This window comes from Ranitomeya imitator, chromosome 3 (genome assembly GCF_032444005.1).
Source record: "Ranitomeya imitator isolate aRanImi1 chromosome 3, aRanImi1.pri, whole genome shotgun sequence".
Classification (NCBI taxonomy): domain Eukaryota; kingdom Metazoa; phylum Chordata; class Amphibia; order Anura; family Dendrobatidae; genus Ranitomeya; species Ranitomeya imitator.
The window spans coordinates 390120192-390140121 of NC_091284.1; the positions used below are offsets into that span (position 1 = coordinate 390120192).

At 40.6% G+C, this 19930-nt stretch overlaps 1 protein-coding gene across 8 annotated transcripts in view; it reads right to left on the minus strand.

Moving 5' to 3' along the window:
* The window catches only part of COL16A1 (collagen type XVI alpha 1 chain), a 327454-nt gene extending 318994 nt beyond the window's left edge, over positions 1-8460 (minus strand). For 6 of the 8 annotated variants that reach the window (XM_069756999.1, XM_069757002.1, XM_069756998.1 and 3 more), the window contains exon 1: positions 8314-8452. The gene's annotated coding sequence lies outside the window, so the exon portion shown is untranslated. Of the gene's footprint in view, positions 1-8313 lie in introns of all 8 variants that reach the window. The other 2 variants (XM_069757001.1, XM_069756995.1) reach the window with 1 other exon arrangement.
* Between the last annotated feature and the right edge of the window lie 11470 nt (positions 8461-19930).

Consider the following 19930-nt stretch of genomic DNA (forward strand, 5'->3'; position numbering starts at 1 on the left):
GGATTTTTCAAAAATGGTGCGGAAATATCTCACACGAATCCGCAACGTGGGCACATAGCCTTAGGGTTAGGGTTGGAATTAGGGTTGTGGTTAGGGTTGTGATTAGGGTTATGGCTACAGTTGGGATTAGGGTTAGGGGTGTGTTGGGGTTAGTGTTGGAGGTAGAATTGAGGGGTTACCACTGTTTAGGCACATCAGGGGTCTCCAAACGCAACATGGCGCCACAATTGATTCCAGCCAATCTCGTATTCAAAAAGTCAAATGGTGCTCCCTCACTTCCGAGCCCTGACGTGTGCCCAAACAGTGGTTTACCCCCACATATGGGGTATCAGTGTACTCAGGATAAACTGCGCAACAATTACTGGGGTCCAATTTCTCCTGTTACCCTTGTGAATCTAAAAAAATGCTTGCTAAAACATCATTTTTGAGGAAAGAAAAATGATTTTTTATTTTCACGGCTCTGCGTTGTAAACGTCTGTGAAGCACTTGGGGGTTCAAAGTGCTCACCACATATCTAGATAAGTTCCTTGGGGAGTCTAGTTTCTAAAATGTGGTCACTTGTGGGGGGTTTCTACTGTTTAGGCACACCAGGGGCTCTGCAAACGCAATGTGACGCCCGCAGACCATTCCATCAAAGTCTGCATTTCAAAAGTCACTACTTCCCTTCTGAGCCCCGACGTGTGCCCAAACAGTGGTTTACCCCCACACATGGGGTATCAGCGTACTCAGGAGAAACTGGACAACAAATATTGGGGTCCAATATCTCCTGTTACCCTTGGGAAAATAAAAAATTCTGGGCTAAATAATTATTTTTGAGGAAAGAAAACGTATTTATTATTTTCACGGCTCTGCATTATAAACTTCTATGAAGCACTTGGGGGTTCAAAGTGCTCACCACACATCTAGATAAGTTCCTTTCGGGGTCTAGTTTCCAAAATGGGGTCACTTGTGGGGGGTTTCTACTGTTTAGGCACATCAGGGGCTCTGCAAACGCAACGTGACGCCCGCAGAGCATTCCATCAAAGTCTGCATTTCAAAACGTCACTACTTCACTTCCGAGCCCCAACGTGTGCCCAAACAGTGGTTAACCCCCACATATGGGGTATCACCGTACTCCGGAGAAACTGGACAACAAATATTGGGGTCAAATTTCTCCTGTTACCCTTGGGAAAATAAAAAATTCTGGGCTAAATAATTATTTTTGAGGAAAGAAAACGTATTTATTATTTTCACGGCTCTGCATTATAAACTTCTATGAAGCACTTGGGGGTTCAAAGTGCTCACCACACATCTAGATAAGTTCCTTTGGGGGTCTAGTTTCCAAAATGGGGTCACTTGTGGGGGGTTTCTACTGTTAAGCCACATCAGGGGCTCTGCAAACGCAATGTGACGCCCACAGAGCATTCCATCAAAGTCTGCATTTCAAAACGTCACTACTTCACTTCCGAGCCCTGGCATGTGCCCAAACAGTGATTTACCCCCACATATGGGGTATCAGCGTACTCAGCAGAAACTGGACAACAACTTTTGCGGTCAAATTTCTCCTGTTACCCTTGGGAAAATAAAAAATTGCAGGCTAAAAGATCATTTTTGAGAAAATAATTTTTTTTTTTAATTTTCATGGCTCTGCGTTATAAACTTCTGTGAAGCACTTGGGGGTTCAAAGTCCTCACCACACATCTAGATTAGTTCCTTTGGGGGTCTAGTTTCCAAAATGGGGTCATTTCTGGGGGATCTCCAATGTTTAGGCACACAGGGGCTCTCCAAACGTGACATGGTGTCCGCTAATGATTGGAGCTAATTTTCCATTTAAAAAGCCAAATGGCGTGCCATCCCTTCCGAGCCCTGCCGTGCGCCCAAACAGTGGTTTACCCCCACATATGGGGTATCAGCGTACTCAGGACAAACTGGACAACAATATTTGGGGTCCAATTTCTCCTATTATCCTTGGCAAAATAGGAAATTCCAGGCTAAAAAATCATTTTTGAGGAAAGAAAAATTATTTTTTATTTTCATGGCTCTGCGTTATAAACTTCTGTGAAGCACCTGGGGGTTTAAAGTGCTCAATATGCATCTAGATAAGTTCCTTCGGGGGTCTAGTTTCCAAAATGGGGTCACGTGTGGGGGAGCTCCAATGTTTAGGCACACAGGGGCTCTCCAAACGCGACATGGTGTCCGCTAACAATTGGAGCTAATTTTCCATTCAAAAAGTCAAATGGCGCGCCTTCCCTTCCGAGCCCTGCCGAGTGCCCAAACAGTGGTTTACCCCCACATATGAGGTATCGGCGTACTCGGGAGAAATTGCCCAACAAATTTTATGATCCATTTTATCCTACTGCCCATGTGAAAATGAAAAAATTGAGGCGAAAAAATTTTTTTGTGAAAAAAAAGTACTTTTTCATTTTTACAGATCAATTTGTGAAGCACCTGAGGGTTTAAAGTGCTCACTAGGCATCAAAATAAGTTCCTTGGGGGGTCTAGTTTCCAAAATGGGGTCACTTGTGGGGGAGCGCCAATGTTTAGGCACACAGGAGCTATCCAAACGCGACATGGTGTCCGCTAACGATGGAAATAATTTTTCATTCAAAAAGTCAAATGGCGCTCCTTCCCTTACGAGCCTTACCATGTGCCCAAACAGTGGTTTACCCCCACATGTGAGGTATTGGTGTACTCAGGAGAAATTGCCCAACACATTTTAGGATCCATTTTATCCTGTTGCCCATGTGAAAATGAAAAAATTGAGGCTAAAAGAATTTTTTTGTGTAAAAAAAGTACTTTTTCATTTTTACGGATCAATTTGTGAAGCACCTGGGGGTTCAAAGTGCTCACTATGCATCTAGATAAGTTCCTTGGGGCATCTAGTTTCCAAAATGGGGTCACTTGTGGGGGAGCTCCAATTTTTAGGCACACGGGTGCTCTCCAAACGTGACATGGTGTCCGCTAAAGAGTGGAGCCAATTTTTGATTCAAAAAGTCAAATGGCGCTCCTTCCCTTCCAAGCCCTGCCGTGCGCCCAAACAGTGGTTTACCCCCACATATGAGCTATCAGCGTACTTAGGACAAATTGGACAACAACTATCGTGGTTCAGTTTCTCCTTTTACCATTGGGAAAATAAAAAAATTGTTGCTAAAAGATAATTTTTGTGACTAAAAAGTTAAATGTTCATTTTTTCCTTCCATGTTGCTTCTGCTGCTGTGAAGCACCTGAAGGGTTAATAAACTTCTTGAATGTGGTTTTGAGTACCTTGAGGGGTGCAGTTTTTAGAATGGTGTCACTTTTGGGTATTTTCAGCCATATAGACCCCTCAAACTGACTTCAAATGTGAGGTGGTCCCTAAAAAAAATGGTTTTGTAAATTTCGTTGTAAAAATGACAAATCGCTGGTCAAATTTTAACCCTTATAACTTCCTAACAAAAAAAAATTTTGTTTCCAAAATTGTGCTGATGTAAAGTAAACATGTGGGAAATGTTATTTATTAACTATTTTGTGTCACATATCTCTCTGGTTTAACAGAATAAAAATTCAAAATGTGAAAATTGCGAAATTTTCAAAATGTTCGCCAAATTTCCGTTTTTATCACAAATAAACGCAGAATTTATTGACCTAAATTTACCACTAACATGAAGCCCAATATGTCACGAAAAAACAATCTCAGAACCGCTAGGATCCGTTGAAGCGTTCCTGAGTTATTACCTCATAAAGGGACACTGGTCAGAATTGCAAAAAACGGCAAGGTCTTTAAGGTCAAAATAGGCTGGGTCATGAAGGGGTTAAAAGTTTGAAAATTGCAAAAAATTTTTCCAAATATCCATTTTTTTCATAAATAAACGCAAGTCATATTGCAAACATTTTACCATTAACATGACGTATAATATCTCAGGAAAAATAATCTCAGAATCAATGGAATCCATTGAGCTATAACCTTATAAAGTGACAGTGGTCAGAATTATAAAAAACTGGCTTGGTCAATAAGGTCAAAATTGGCTCGGTCACTAAGGGGTTAAGCAAACTTTTCACAGAAAGATATATCAATCTGATGAGCTCCAGGAAAACATACCTGGCTGTATTTGTGCAGCTAGGCTCTGATTCATGCTGTCTGCGGTTTGGGCAGCATGAATCCACTGACAGGTTTCTTTTAAGTAGTTCATAAAAAACACTGCACTCGTACAGATTGAAAAATATGCTTCAAGTGAGGGTTAATTTATAATTAGTGGTGAAGCGACCGGCAGACGTTTCAGCCAATTTAGTGGCCTTGATCACATAGTGGCAAAGTGAAGGAAATTTGTTCCCAAATGTTAATAAGAATTGGTATCGCATGGACCAATATGGTGTATGGCTGATGCTTGTTAGTCGGTGGCGCCGGTGTGGATGCTGACACTTCAGTGTCTAAGCGTGTAGTGGGTCATGAATCATATCCCTACATACTATAAGGCTCAAATATGTTTCCCAGAATTATTATAAACTGTATTAACACCCCAAAAGAATAACATTGCAAAGAAAGAATATAGTGGCTAAAGCTGCCTAAAGGGAAAACTAACTTTGTTGCCAATAGCAACCAATCACAGAACAGCTTTAATTTTTCAAGAGCATAATTCCAAATAACAGCTGCATTGTGATTGGTTGCTAGGGGTATCAAAGTAAATTTTTCTTTTGAATTGTTTCATAAAACTGATGCAGTATTTCAAAATATTGGTAATCTGCCAAATATAACTTCAATTGTATTATAAACACCGATCAAGGTGAGATTTTTATTTTACTTCAGTGATTTGAACCAAAGCCATCTTCGGATGTGGTAATTATCTGCGGAACCTCAGAACTGTTCTCAAAGACAGAGAGATTTTTAAATATACCGTATAGTGTACAGCTCGTTGCCTAGGTTACCAAACAGCATTCAGTCTCCGAATGCCTGGATACTGGGTAAGGAGTAAGCACTGCTTGCAGGTTTTATTCTTTACAGCCTGCTCGCGATGCTCTGTAACTGGTCAGATATCAAATCCGACTGCCTTCAGTTCTCCCGAGCTTCTCCCTTGATCCAGAGATAAAACTGCCTCTGCATGCAGCCTAGATGAGCTCTCAGTTTGGACCATTGCCACAACCATGCTGCTGGTTTGAACTATCAGTCATCAGTAGTGCACCACCGAACAGGAAATTGAGGACCAGGGAGCTCCTGAAGATTGAGCATTAAAACAACCCTTTAAAGCGATTTTCACTCGAACAAGCTGTGCCCCATGCTGTCCTGTCTGTATACTCTCTTTTGCGTCCTGAACTTTGTGGGAAAACCACTTTTAGCCTTAGAAATGTTTATAAAAATGATTTATTTGACTTTATATGTTTAGATGAGGCAAATCAACATATGTCTAAATATACTGTGGACACTTCACAACAATGAAACAACTAATCCCATATAAAGTAGTATACAGGGCAAAGAAGAGATCCCAACAGTTATAGTAAAAAACTAATTTTATTAATTACACATAAAAACAATGTAGTAAAAAAAATTCTAAAAAGCAAAATGCCATCCAAAGGACGCTAGAGCACACTGTAGTGAAGTACAAACTCAAAAAAGGGGGTCATATGGGATACAGAAAATTACTGTACATAACCAAAGCTAGAGTAATAATATTGCACCGTAATATGCTATAATAATCAATCATATGTGTTCATGCTAATAGAGCTTCCATGTTATACACAGTCATAGTATCAATAAATGCTAAACTATATAATAACCACAATGTCAATAGAAACCCCTCAGTAGACAGAAACTCCATAAAGATATATCACACACTATGTACACCGCTGGAATGTGGCCAAGAAATATAGAAAATCCGTGTGTATGGTAACACAAAGATACCTAGGAGATGTGCCAAAATAATTGAATACAATGTCTCCATAAGATGTCCATACTGATAAACCATCTAAATGTGCCAAGTGATAATAATAATAAAAGAGATAATTACAAAGTAGATCGCGATTGTACTCGTAGCATCCCCTCACCCCGATGCGCGTTTCGCTGCCAGCTTCTGGGGGCGTGTTTAGATGAGGGGCAGACATGCCATTGGTGCAACTGGCACAGCCCCACAGGGTTCATGAGTTAAGAGGGCTCATTTCCATCTGGAATTGTTCATTACTATGAGCTATTGGGCTGCAAAGGGCCATTTATTGTTTCTTTGTCTTCCAGTGGTGTAGATGTTTTATTATGACAAAAACAATGTTGATTTCCTTGGAAACTGACAGTGATTCAACCTGATGTTGCTATCAGACAAATTAACTCATTACTTGGCTGCAGTCTCAATATTATATTAGCGAAGTGGCGACCATTTACATGTTACAACTGCACAAATTATACATTTTATATGCAAATTTTACATTTTTAGCAAGAATAAATAGTACTTTTATTGTATCTCCTTTTGTCCCTTTACAATGGGAAATGTTTGACTGAGAAATATAAGCCTCGTCATGATAACGTACATGTGTAATCTGACATATTTGTGGATACCTGTCCTTGCAGACAGAATGGAAACTGCAGATTTCTTCTGTTGAAAGTGTATTCTGCACAGAAACAGAGCAGAAGTGTTACTTCATAGTACACCTGGGAGAAACTAATTCCAATGTGGTATTGTATAATGTTCCCTTCCAGGCCTGAGGCTCTAGAGAGGAATGTACAGGAAATAAATTGGATCAGAATTCCTTGTCTAGTTTCCATGTGCAGTCAATGACGTGGATTAGCTCCAAATGCGTTTTAGATATATGGACTATATAAATACAGGCAGTCAATGAAATGGTTAATAGAGCAGTTTATAGTGTTAGTAGGTGATGAGCCTGTCCTGACAGATATCTCCCACAGGTAAATACATGCTAGAATTCCATTTGGACCTATGAAATACCCCAGGCCCTGGGCGTATGACCTCTACTCATAAAACATAGGAAAGGCACAGTAAGGTAATAGATCATTTAAAGGGAACTACAATGCTTCTAAGTAACGACAATAACTAGACAAAGTGCTGTCACTTTAAGAAGAGTGATTTCACCTACGTGATGAAGCGTTCTGCAATCTTAAACAACATATGGCCTATTCACTTCAAAAGCAAAATCCTTCTAAAAAGCCTTAATATGAAAAATACATATGTTAACATAGTCATCATGGCAGTTGACAAAGTGATTTATTCCATTTATCCTATTTATCCCATTGCAGAATATGTTTTTATGAAGAATGTAGAGATATAGTGCATTTGCCTTTTCTCTATATGGTGTATTATACTATATATTATAAATGTTGCATACTGGCCATTTTATCACGTACATTCATTTATTTATTATTTTTTTATTACTGGAGCACACTTTTCTGGCACAAATTACAAAGATATTTACAATTACCGGTAAATATAATTTAGTTGGTTATATTCATTTTACTAACACCGATATTACAAAAGGCATTGGCAAACTTTTACATCCAGCAACTGTTTAGATCATTTTTAATATACCATGTTATGTTTGCATTTTGTCAATATTTGCCTATACAATACTACTGTATTAGGTAACATTGTGATATAGGCTAAGGAAGGTTAGATCCATCCTGCAATGGCCATTGTGCTTCGAGACTGTGGAATATCAAATATCATGACTCTACTCCCTCCCTTTACTTGCAGGCATCCAACAAACTGCAGAACTTTAAGGTTTCCTAAAATTCATTGAGTTGGCAGGTCTGATGTCATTATTTTAGAAGAGGCTGTTTCCATAGGAGGATCTCCAGTAAGAGGCACATGAAAAGGCTAGTCTGCACTCCGGGGCTCTGCTATAGCAATTACCATTAGCATAGAAGAAAATAATATGTTCTTTGTCTAACTAAATCTAGTAGGAACCAGCAGATGATATAATTGGATTGTAAAAAATAGGAATATTACCACTAGTAAGCCACAGTATATAGAGATTTTTGCAAACAATACATTTTCAGTGGATACACAAAAATGGGAACTATTACTATTTGTACTAAATGTTATGCAGTAGATATATTTTATTCTACTGTATAGCAAAACAATCAGTTGAAGTAATATGATTATGAATGAGTGAGAAAAGTAAACTTGGAGCTTCATCTAAAGCATAGTAATGCTGGAAATGCCACAGTATCAGAAGTCACACTCATTACATGCCAATGTCAGAAAGTCATCACAAACTAAAGGTTTTCCTAGATGCTGCTTTGTGTCTGATGTCTAGATGTTAACATCCACAACTCAGTCGAGAGATGCTGCCAAGTACAAGTATGGACGCTGCCGCCTCCATTTACTAGTACAGAGGCCAAACGTTATTCACACTCACCGTTCTGTGGGGCTGACCTCCCTCAGATACTGGATTTTGGATCCATGTTGCAAAAAAAGTTTGAAACTGAGTGAAAGTTCCCTTCTCTGCAGAAGCTTCTCTGTGAAACTCAGTTTTCCCTTCCCCTTCTGTCTCCTCCTCCTTTCTGAAACTTATTTTCCTCCCCTCTTCTTCCAGACTCTCATCCCCCTCCTCATCTCACTATCTTACAATCTGTCCATCTGGCTCTCTGTTTTTCTTTTCTCTTTTATTCCAGTGTTTTCACTAATAGTCCTTCACTTATACAAGCTTGTTCTATGTCTCCAAGGACAATATGAGATAATTTCTGATCTTTCACTGAGAGGAGTCAAGGAAATGTGAGAACAATGTGTAAATGACTGAAAATAGAACCAAATAACCCAAACAACAATATTATGCATACAGTACCTAATACAGGATCTAAGTCAAAGGCAATTGTGTGGTTTTTACTTTGGTGTCAAATACTATTACTATTCATTAGTACTAATTTGGATATCTGGTTAAAGCTTGAGGTGTGTGGTGCTAAGTCTAAGTGTGCTGCTAGCCCATAAACTTTGGCAGATCAAATTTATTTTATTTAATCTTTCAGTACTGGTCAAAAGTTTGAACACACCTGTTCTTGATGTGGTTTTCCTTGTTCTTTTTTGGAATGTGCACATTGTAGATTTAGACTGAAGGCAGCGTAACCACAAGGGTACACATAAGAGTTAAAAAACCCGTGTGAAACAAACCAGAAAATGTATTAAACCTTACCTTCATCAAAGTAGTCCCTTGTTTTCTGTGATGACAAGTTTAGACACTCTTGGCATTCTATCAAGTAGTTCATCATGTATCGCCTGGTGGAATAGCTTTCAATTAAGAGGTATCCCTTGTCAAGAGTTCATTTGTGGAATCACCTGCCTTCAGGTAGTGTGTTTAGCAGTGGCAGTGATGGTTCAGAGTTCAATACTGTTCCAAGTCATATCCTATTACCATTCTAAGCCAGAATATAGCAAAAATCACTCAACTGAAGAAAAAAAAACAACAGTTCATCAGTACTTTAAGACATGATAGTATCATAGGTCTCAGGAGGACTTCCATGGGGAAAGGAAGAAGAACTACCTCTGCTGCAGAGGATAAGCTCATCAGAATTAACAGCTCCAGCACGTTAAATAACAGCCCTCACAAATGATGCACAGACATCAAGTAGCAGATTCAACTGAACATCAAGCATCCAGAAGAGACTGTGAGAAAAAAGCCTTTATGGTCAAATTGGTGCAAAAAAGCTACTATAGACGATTGCAAAGGAGAACAGTTATTTGAGACCAGCAAAACAAGGACTGAACACTAGATCATTTGAAATCTGTACTGTGGTCTGATGAGTCAAAATTTGTGACTTCTCATGCAAACTAGCAAGTCTTTGTGAGACACAGAAAAAGTGAGGGAATGGTTTCCCTATTGTGATGGTTTGGGAAGAATTGGACTGCAGTGTGAGGGCAAAGCAACCAACAAGTGTTCAGCATTAGGGTTGAGCGACTTTTACTTTTTTAGGGTCGAGTCGGGTTTCGCGAAACCCAACTATCTCAAAATTCAAGTCGAGTGAAATCGGCCGATTATCGCGAAAAGTCGGGGATCGACCGAAATACGAAACACAATGCAAAGTCAATGGGAAATCTCTCTCTCTCTCCCCTCCGTCCCTGAACAGAAAAGCTGGTGTTAAACATTGCAAATCGCTACAGAGCACAAGCGAGAAGATGGCGATAGGCGTGCACGCCCCTAAGACCTATGTCATCACTCTGCCCACGCTCCTTCATTGGCTGAAAAAAATGGCGCCAAATGCGTCATACAATACACGACTTTGGCGCGAAGATCGCCGACCGCATGGCCGATCCCACACTAGGATCGAGTCGAGTTTCATGAAACTCGACTTTGCCAAAAGTCGGCGACTTTTGAATTTGTTCGATCCGTTTCGCTCAAGCCTATTCTGCATGTCTGATAACTCCTTCAAGACTGTTGGAAAGCCATTACACGTGACTATTGAATGAAGCTGTTTGAGAGAATGCCAGGCGCGTGTAAAGTTGTGATGAGCGTAAAAGAAAGGTACTTTGAGGAAGGTAAGATTTAACACAAATACTGGTTTATTTCACTTGCATTTCTTTACTCAATGTTTCCATATACGTATGTACCTTCATGGTTTACTGCCTTCAGTTTGAATCTACATTATGCACATTCCAATAAAAACAAAGAAAACTGTTCCAAACTTTTAACTGGTATGGTATAAGTATGAGAGCCAGAGACTCTCATCAGGTTCTCTGCAGATCTCACATAATTCAGCTAGATCCATCAATGGTCTGCAGATGGTAAGCTTACAAATAATAACTATTTAGAAAGATACGCAAAATGTTTTATAATAGCATAAACAATATCAAATACTTACATTAAAAAGCAAGAAATCACCCAGGCAAAACATAACCATGTTAAAACAACTATAAAAAGGGTAAAAAAATCTGTAGTGATTGTTGGGGACTAAATAAATATACAGTATCTATATATATATATAAAGCTGAGTGTAGGTGTGTGTGTGTATGTATCAAGCCATTTTTTTCAACTGGATTTATGCCCATGTTCAAAGCTCAAGGACAGATTTACCACTCAATTGGCTCACTGCTTCCATTACTAGGAAATTAACCTCATTTTCTTCAACTCTTCTTGATGGGAAATATAGAAGCAGAAGCTCAACAGAGATGCTCTTTAATTCCAAACATTTGCCTTGATATTGTCACTAACTTGCAGCAGTTCCTTCACTTAAACAATCAATATGTTCAACTTTTCAAGACTACACTGTATGCCAAGTGATGATTACAATCAGATCTGACAAAACACTACAAGGTGAGCATCAGTGGCGTTTCAATGCCCCCACATTTTTTGAGGTAGCTATTTTGATTGTGGGTAATGAGTTTCACAGCCTTGACATTGTGCTTCAGAAAAGGTACAATGGTTTGCAATAGGTAGCAGAAACTCACAGGTCCAATGATGCACTGCAATATCCAATTATATTTTGTCAGGGACAGGATGGCTATCACTTTGAAATATCTCAGTCAAATCCTGCAACAGTCAACCCTTCAGGGAAAAAAGTGTCGGCCATGGACTTCTATGCCTATGGGATCATGACGAGATTTGGTGAGGAAAATCACATCCTTCCTCAAATACAGATATGTGTATATGATACGCTTTATTGCAATTAGTGCAATTTCTCTCGGGATCAAGTGTTTCCTTGAATTGCTTGCCTGAGGAGGTGGTGATGGCGAACTCAGTCGAGGGGTTCAAGAGAGGCCTGGATGTCTTCCTGGAGCAGAACAATATTGTATCATACAATTATTAGGTTCTGTAGAAGGACGTAGATCTGGGGATTTATTATGATGGAATATAGGCTGAACTGGATGGACAAATGTCTTTTTTCGGCCTTACTAACTATGTTACTATGTTACAATTGTATGTGGAAGAGGAGTGTGAGGTGTTGCCGGAGAAGGTGACAATAAAGGAAAAAAGCTGTGCTTTATATGTAATATACCATATTTTTCTGATTATAAGACGCACTTTTTTCCCCAAAATTTGGGCAGGAAATGGGGGTGCGTTTTATAGTGTGAATCTACCTTACAGGTGCCGTTGCTGCAGGCTGCAGGCTGGGATGAAAGGGTGTCCGGTGGTGCTGCGGGTGTCCGGCGCTGCTAGCCAGTGTTCTGCGGGTGTCTCTGGTGCACGGAAAAGTGGGTGCGCGGCCGACACTGCCTGATACTGTTGCGGCAGTCTCCGGTGCTGCCGGGGCCCGTCCCTGCAGTCCCATGGTTTCCTGTGCAGTGGACTCCTGGAAAAAGGCCACAGGAAGAGCGGCACATGCGCAGAAATCTCATCTCCCGATATCTCTGCGCCGAGATCTCCAACTGCACATGCACTGCTCCCCTGCTGGCCATTTTCCAGGAGTCCACCGCACAGGAAACCATGGGACTGCTGGGGCTCTGGCCTTTCACAAAATGTTGGCAGATCACCGGCAGCAGCGGAGACTGCTGCAGCAGCCCCGGGCAGCGCTGTCTGGGCACCTGCAGCACCAGAGACACCAGCAGAGCACCGGGCAGCAGTGCCAGACACCCGCATCAGGACCACTGGACACCCCCGCAGCACCCCCGGGGACCGGAGACACCTGCAGAGCATCGGGCAGCAGCGCCAGACACCAGCAGCACTACCGGACACCCTTTCATCCCAGCCTCCAGCCTGCAGCATCACCCCGCTCCTTCCTCCTCCAGCAGCGACCCTGGGTCCCCACTTCACCGTAGCCACCACCCCCGGCAAGCAATAAGATGCATGGATTACAAGGAGCACCACCATTTTATTAAAAAACATTTTTTCCTATTTTTCTCCTCAAAATTTGGGGTACGTCTTATAAAGGGAAAAATACGGTAGTCATTATAATCTGTTATAACTAACCGTGGTTAGCTACTATGCCCGGGCAACGCCGGGCTCTTCAGCTAGATTCTAATAATATCCAAGCCTAACACATTTTCTATGTCTCCATTAAAGGGTTTTTCCACTACTAAGACAACCCCTCTCTATTCCCCATGTTTGGCCCAGATAAAATAAAATCAGTTATACTCACCTCCTGTGCCTGTGCCATTCCAGTGTTGTCAGCACTCACATTCCATGGGCTCTCATGTAGTGTTATTATGACATGTGAGCACAGCATCCAATCAGCTCTGGAGTCACTGTCTCTGCCTTCGGAAATATTGAACATTCAGAAGATGCCGCAACCCTCACTTCCTCTTGATGTTCAATAGAAATAGATAACACATATAGATATAGATAGACGTGCAGACATATAGACAGACATATAGACAGACCGACAGACATATAGACATATAATTGCCCCCCCCCCCGACATATTATAAAATGGACCTTGTGGAGCTTATTGGCCAGCTTTTTATGATTAAAAAATAAACAGAAAAAATGACATGGGTCCCCTTAATTTTTATAACCAGCAAAGATAAGGCAGACAGCTGAGAGCTGATGTTATCAGACTGGGAAGGCCCCTTGTTATTGAGCCCTTCACAATCTAAAAATATGAGCCCTCAGCTGTCTGCTTTACTTTTGCTGGTTGCAGAAAATTCTGGCGCTTTGCCTTGGCTCTTCCTGATTGTTCTGCTGTGGTGGCAATCGGGGTAAAGGAGTGTGGGGTCGATGTCGGGTGTGAATTCTCTAAAAATGCAGATGACATCAAGCCCCAGTGTTAGTATTGGATAGGTGTCTATCAGTCACTCTCATTACTAACCCATAAAAAAAAGAAAAATGCACACACAAAAATACTTCATTGAAATAAGCACTCCCTGACACAATCCCTCGTTCACCACTTTATTAAAAAAAGACTCCCATGCAGGTCTGCTATATTCCACTGAATCCAATGTGGTCCAGAGTGACCAGGAACATCTGAAGACCAGTGAGATTATTCACCGCTCTTCAGTTGGAGAAGTGACCTGGCACCTTTTTATGGAAAAACTAGTCATATAAATTGCTCAAGCGTGATTTTGACCCGTTCTTCCACACAAACACTCTCCAAATACAGAAGGTTCTGTCAGCTCCTTCTTTGAACTCTGAGCTTTACTTCCATCCATACGTTTTCTAATGAATTCAGATCAGGTGATTGGCTGGGTCATTCTAGCAGCTTTGAATAACGTCCTCAACCCATTACATGGAAAATAAAGGACTTTGATTGTTACACTACTTGGTGAGTGCCACATCTTCATTTCTTCTTTTTTAAGCATTGAAATAATACTTAGGGTTAAAACCTTAGGACCAAAATGTGGTTGAAGATACTAGCGTTTTGTTATTTTAGGAATAGGACTGCACAGTTAGGATTGTGTAAATATTCCACGTAGTCAAATTTACTGTACTGTCATTGCTTTTTTATATTCATTGATATTGTTCCATAGGCACCCCATTAGCCCCTTTACCCCCGAGGGTGGTTTGCTTGTTAATGACCGGGCCAATTTTTACAATTTCTGACAACTGTCCCTTTATGAGGTAATAACTCAATGCTTCAATGGATCCCAGTGATTCTGTGACTGTTTTCTCAAAATATATTGTACTTCATGGTATTGATAAAATGTGTTTGATATGACTTGCGTTTATTTGTGAAAAAAATGGAAATTTGTCAAAAATTTAGAAAAATTCACAATTTTCCAAATTTGAATTTTCATGCCCTTAAATCATCAAGATATGTCACACAAAATACTTAATGAGTAACATTTCCCACAAGCCTTCTTTATATCAGCACAATTTTGGAACCAACATTTTTTTTCTTAGGAAGTTATAAGTGTTAAAAGTTGAACAGCGATTTCTCATTTTTACAACACCCTTTTTTTTAGAGACCGCATTACATTTGAAGTCACTTTGAGGGTTATATATGATAGAAAATACCCAAAAGTGACACCATTTTAAAAACTGCACCGTTGAAGATGCTCAAAACCACATTCAAGAAGTTTATTAACCCTTCAGGTGCTTCACAAATGAACATTTAACTTTTTTTCGCAAAACATGTATTTCAGATCCAATTGTTTTATTTTGCCAAGGGTAACAGAAGAAGTTGGACCCCAGAAGATATTGTGCAATTTGTCCTGAGTACACTGATACCCCATATGTGGGGGTAAACCACTGTTTGGGCGCATGGCAGAGCTTGGAAGGGAAGGAGCACGTTTAACTTTTTCAACGCAAATTTGGTTGGAATTGAGATCGGACGCCATGTTGCGTTTGGAGAGCCCCTGATGTGCCAAAACAGTGAAAACCCCAATAGCTGACAAAATTTTGGAAACTAGACCCCCCCAAATAACTTACCTACATGTGTGGTGACCACTTTGAACCCCCAAGTGTTTCACAGAAATTTATAACGTAGAGCAGTGATAATAAAAAAAATCATATTTTGTCCACAAAAATGATTTTTTGTCCCCAATTATTTATTTTACCAATGGTAACAGGAGAAATTGAATCCCAAACGTTGTTGTGCAATTTGTCCTGAGTATGCCGATATCCCATATGTGGAGGTAAACCAGTGTTTGGGTGCAATGCAGAGCTCGGAATGGAAGGAGCGTCGTTTAACTTTTTCAATGCAAAATTGGCTTGAATTAAGATCGAACACCATGTTGCATTTGGAGAGCCCCTGATGTGCCTAAACAGTAGAAACCCCCACAAGTGACACCATTTTGGCAACTAGACCCCCCCAAAGGAATTTATCTAAATGTGTGATGAACACTTTCAACCCCCAAGTGCTTCACAGACGTTTATAACGTAGAGCTGTAAAAATAAAAAATCATATTTTCCCCAAAATGATCTTTTCGCCCCCAATTTTTTATTTTACCAAGGGTAACAGGAGAAATTGGACCCCAAAAGTTGTTGTACAATTTGTCCTGAGTATTCTAATACCCCATATATGGGAGTAACCACTGTTTGGGTGCATTGTAGAGCTCGATAGTTAAGGAGCGCCGTTTTAATTTTTCAATGCAAAATTGGCTGGAATTGAGATTGGATGCCATGTCGCGTTTGGAGAGCCCCTGATGTGCCTAAACAGTGGAAACCCCCCACAAATGCCACCATTTTGGAAACTAGACCCTCCAAGGAACTTATTTAGATGTGTGGTGAGCACTTTGAATCCCAAAGTGATTCACAGAAGTTTATAATGTAGAGCCATGAAAATAAAAAATCATATTTTCTCCACAAAAATGAATTTTTTGTCCCCAATTTTTTATTTTACCAACAGGAGAAATTGGACCTCAAAAGTTGTGCAATTTTTCTTGAGTACGCCGATACCCTATATGTAGAGGAATACTACTTTTGAGGCACAGTGCAAAGCTCATAAGGGAATAGGTGACATATTGGAGTTCAGATTTTGCTGGAATGGTTTGAGGGTGCCATGTCACATTGACAGAGCCCCTGAGGTGCCAGAGCAACTGAAACCCCCTATATGTGAACTCATTTTATAAACTACTCTCCCAAATGAATTCATCTTGGGGTTCAGTGATCATATTAACACCATATGTGCCTCACAGAATTTTATTCCACTGAGCTGTGAAGAAAGAATAAATTACATTTTTACCACTAAAATATTGTTTTAGCCTCAAGGTTTTAACTTTTCTTAGAGCTAATAGGAAATTTTTTTACAACAAACTGAGGTACATTTTTTCCTGAGTGTGCCAATACCCTACATGTAATTGGGAAATATTTTTCGGGCACAGTGCAAAGCTCAGAAGGCAAGGGGCGCCACATTTTACTGTTTTGGTTTGCAGGTGCCATGACCCACTGGGAGAGCCCATGAGGTGTCAGAACAGTAGAACCCCCCAATAAGTGCCCCATTTTACGAACTACACCTCTCAATAAATTCATCTAGGTGTGCAGTGATCATATTGACACCATGGGTGTGTCATACAATTTTATACCATTGGGCAGTGAAGATAAAATAACTACATTTTTATCACCAAAATATAGTTTTAGCCAAAGATTTTACATTTTCACACAAGAAGTGGGTAAAAATAGCGCTAAAATATCCCACAATTTCTACTGAACGTGGCAATACCCCATATGTGGCTGTACAGTACTACTTAGCCATACGGAGAGACTCGGAAGGAGCGGAGCTCTATTTGCCTATTCAATTGAATGGGTCTGTGCATATGTTATTATGTTTACACGGACTATGTCCGTGGGTAAAACACACTGACATGTCTGTCTTTTAAAGTCAGCATGAGCCACAAGACATCCCTCACATGTGCATATGCATAACACACATGGATGTCATCCATGTGACACGCATCGGTGCTGGGGAAGAAGCATTACAGTAAGCTCTGTTCCCCAGCGCCTGGTACTGAACACGGCTCTCATCATTCTCCCATGCTCTGCTGGCGATTGGTGCAAGCAGAGGAGAATGATGAGAGTTACATTGAAGTGATAAAAGAGACAGCAGGTGGCAGCTGATGGGACTATTACTCCCATCAGTCTACTCCTGCTGCTGCTAATAACAGTGACAACAGGAGTGGCTGATGGGGGTATTCATCAGCCACCACCTGTGCTATAAATAAATAAATAAATTAAAAAAGCAGTGTGGGTTATTTTCTATAACCAGCCAGGCAAAACTCACAGCTGGGGGCTGCAACCATCAGCTGTCATCTTCAGCAAAGTTGATTATCAAGAATAGGAGGGTCCCCATGCTGTTTTTTTAATTATTTAAATAAACAATTTAAAACAATGGTGTGGGGTCCCCCTCCATTTTTAGCAACCAGTCTTGCTAAAGCTCACAGCTGGGGGCCATGGATATTGCTCTGTCTATAATCTTTATTTTTTTATAGTAATCTTTATTTTTATATAGCGCTAACATATTCCGCAGCGCTTTACAGTTTTGCACACATTATCATCGCTGTCCCCGCTGGGGCTCACAATCTAAATTCCCCATCAGTACGTCTTTGGAATGTGGGAGGAAACCGGAGTGTCCGGAGGAAACTCACGCAAACACGGAGAGAACATACAAACTCTTTGCAGATGTTGTCCTTGGTGGGGCTTGAACCAAGAACTCCAGCGCTGCAAGGCTGCAGTGCTAACCACTGTGCCACCGCGCTGCGTACATTCTCTGCGCTGTTGCATCCACACTCCTGCTTACTGGATTCTTCAGTAGTTTACAAATTCTTCTGGATCCACAGCCATTAGTATATTTTGCAACAAAAAGGTTGTGAAGGTCTTGAGACAGCTCACTGATTTTAGTCATCATGAGATGTTTATTGTTTTACACCTTGGTAGCGAGATACTTTTTAATAGGACATCAGCTGAACCAGCTGATATTGCTTTTCACTCAGTGGTGGGATTCCTTTCTAATTACTGATTTCAGCTGGTGTCATGGTTTTCATGACTTTTGCACCTCTCTTTCTTCATGTGTTCAATACTTTTTTCCTGTGTCATATTTTATTATTACACATAACTTAATTTATATACATCTGTGGTTTGATTTCTTTGCTTGTGTGGATTGAATGGGTGCTTACCAACATCTAGTGAGAATTTTATGTCAATATCACCTTTAGAAATATATTTACTTAGAAAATTGGTGACATGTGCAATACTTATTTCTTGCACTATATATTAAGTATCTTTACAACTATAATAACCTAATTAATTCAATGGATCATTTAGTGTGAAAGTAAATCATCCCAAAATTAGTTTTTTATATAGTTTTTTTTTACCAGCAAAACCAATAATTTATGTAAGTTAAAAAAAAAATAAAAATATAAGATAATTTCTCCTGCTTAAAAAAGATTACTACAAAAACAGCAGAGAACAAATACCGTATATACTCGAGTATAAGCCGAGATTTTCAGCCCAAATTTTTGGGCTGAAAGTGCCCCTCTCGGCTTATACTCGAGTCAAGGTGGGTGGCAGGGTCTGCGGGTGAGGGGGTGAGAGCGCTGAGGCATACTTACCTGCTTCCAGCGATCCTGGCGCTCACCCTGCCGTCCCACGGTCTTCGGTGCTGCAGTTCTTCCACTGTTCAGCGGTCACGTGGGACCCCTCATTAGAGAAATGAATAAGTGGCTCCACCTCCCATAGGGGTGGAGCCACATAGTAATTTCCCTAATCAGCGGTAACGGTGACCCCTGATAGAGGAAGAAGCTGCGGCACCGAAGACAGCTGTCCGGGAGAAGGAGCCGGACACCGGGACCAGGTAAGTATCGCATATTTAACCAGAACACATGAGCTGCGCGCACAGTGAACAAGCCCATAGAGACATGTTCACTCCACCGAGACTTGAAAACACAAAAAAGCACAGTAAAACCAAAAACACACTGTTGCAAAAAAATCACAGTGAACAGCAAGTGCTAGTAAAAAGATGGAAAAAACAGGGTATTTGGTTGATACGTTTTTTGCAAAAAATATATATTAAGCCGCTCTACCAAACGTCAAGGTATACCCATGTCAGAGCAGTCCTAACTAATGTATGTAATCCCTATCTGATGGTGGTGTGAACATGTCTCTATGGGCTTGTTCACTGTGCGCGCAGCTCATGTGTTCTGGTTTTATATAATTGTTTTCTTGTGTCCACAAGACTGGGGAGGCCTCCACCCCTCTTTTTTTGAGCTGTGCGCACAGGAGCCGTTCTGTCCAGCGTGTCCACATGGACATTCCTTTTCTGAATCCTGCTCATACAGGTATTGTACATATGACCAGGTTTTAAATACATCAGATAGGGATTACATACATTAGTTAGGACTGCTCTGACATGGGTATACCTTGACGTTTGGTAGAGCGGCTTAATATATATTTTTTGCAAAAAACGTATCAACCAAATACCCTGTTTTTTCCATCTTTTTACTAGCACTTGCTGTTCACTGTGATTTTTTTGCAACAGTGTGTTTTTGGTTTTACTGTGCTTTTTTGTGTTTTCAAGTCTCTTGGTGGTGTGAACATGTCTCTATGGGTTTGTTCACTGTGCGCGCAGCTCATGTGTTCTGGTTTTATATAATTGTTTTCTTGTGTCCACAAGACTGGGGAGGCCTCCACCCCTCTTTTTTTGAGCTGTGCGCACAGGAGCCGTTCTGTCCAGCGT